Raw genomic sequence first — 1,578 nt, forward strand, 5'->3', positions numbered from 1 at the left:
AAGAAGAAGAAGAAGAAGAAGAAGAAGAAGAAGAAGAAGAAGAAGAGGAAGAAGAAGAAGAAGAAGCAGCAACATCAAGAACAACCAAGAAGAGCCGTGCCATCAAGAAGATCTGTGACACTTAAGAACCTAGGAGAGCTGTAATACCTAGGTACCTTAAAGAGCTGTAACACCTGGGTACCTAGGAGAGCTGTAACACAAAAGAATATTCCTGAGTAAACCATCGAGAGAAGAAGTCTCGGTGTTTCTGTCGTCATTGCTGCTGTGGGCAGCAGAGAGGCGCGGAATACAATTTTTAACACTACTAATAGGAATCTAAAGCACCAGCATCAACAGAAGCATCCACATGACGAAATCCTTTTACACATATGTATACTGGAAAAGAAAGATTAATAGCATTTCTGTTTTGTAGGACTATGTTCATGGATACATAGCCATAAAATAATACACTCAGAAATATGTTTGTAAGAAGGAATATGAATGAGAAATGTTTAAAGGTAGTGATAGGAAATACATTTAATGAAGCTTACACACAAACCCAGAGTTTATTGATGAACTGACTTGGGGAAGTACAGTCATTCTTTATGAAAGATGTTTCCTGGTAGACAACAGAAAATTCTTTACGCCATCATAAACAGAAAAAAGATTGTGGGGTTGGGAAATGATTCACAGTTAGGATAATAAGCACGTGACAAAATATGCTAGGTGACAGGACCTAAAATGTCAGTTCTGGCACTAATGCTTTTTGTCATTATCATTGCTTCTAACCATAATTCTTCCTGAATTTGTTGAGTGTCAGCAGTTCTATATCATATTGATAATCAGATCTAGTCATTTGACCTGTATCAAAGCATCCTTAGTGCCTGTTTATCCATTCAGTAACATAGAAATCATGGAGTATTCTGGTGAAAATTTCCCCTTATAATTTCATAGGATCACTATTATGAATGATGATTGACGGTTACCTTCCCTAAACACTAGTATTTTTAAGATATGTATAAGTAATATTCTGGTTTCTCTTCAGATCATATAAATCTTTCGCCTTTTACTAAAGATTTCCATGGAGAGGAACAATTCTGAGTCTTAAGCCAATTTTTTGAGGCCTTGCTTATGTAAGGCTGTAAAAAAAAAGATATGTATAAGTATTCACAATTTGTTCAGGCATTATTCTTATACTAGGAAATCAACCAATCTAAGGAACAACTGTATTGGCTGGTTTTTTGTGAGAACTTGACACAGGTTGGAGTTATCACAGAGAAGGGAACTTCAGTTGGGGAAGTGCCTCCATGAGATCCAGCTGTGGGGCATTTTCTCAATTAGTGATCAAGGGGGTAAACCACTTGTGGCTGGTGCCATCCCTGGGCTGGAAGTCTTGGGTTCTATAAGAGAGCAGGCTGAGCAAGCCAGAAGTAGCAAGCTAGTAAAGAACATCTCTCCATCAGTTCCTGCTTCCTGACCTGCTTGAGTTCCAGTCCTGACTTCCTTTGGTGATGAAAAGCCATGTAGAAGAAAGCTGAATAAACCGTTTCCTCCCCAACTTGCTTCTTGGTCATGATGTTTGTGCAGGAATAGAAACCC

General features: G+C 38.4%; 1 non-coding gene across 1 annotated transcript; it reads left to right on the plus strand.

The window, feature by feature from the left end:
• The first annotated feature begins 1,004 nt into the window (after positions 1-1,004).
• Positions 1,005-1,120, plus strand: LOC116095596. Its single transcript, XR_004120659.1, has one exon. It is a non-coding gene; the product is annotated as a U5 spliceosomal RNA (small nuclear RNA).
• Positions 1,121-1,578: the final 458 nt, after the last annotated feature.

This window comes from Mastomys coucha, chromosome X (assembly GCF_008632895.1).
Source record: "Mastomys coucha isolate ucsf_1 chromosome X, UCSF_Mcou_1, whole genome shotgun sequence".
NCBI classification, from domain to species: domain Eukaryota; kingdom Metazoa; phylum Chordata; class Mammalia; order Rodentia; family Muridae; genus Mastomys; species Mastomys coucha.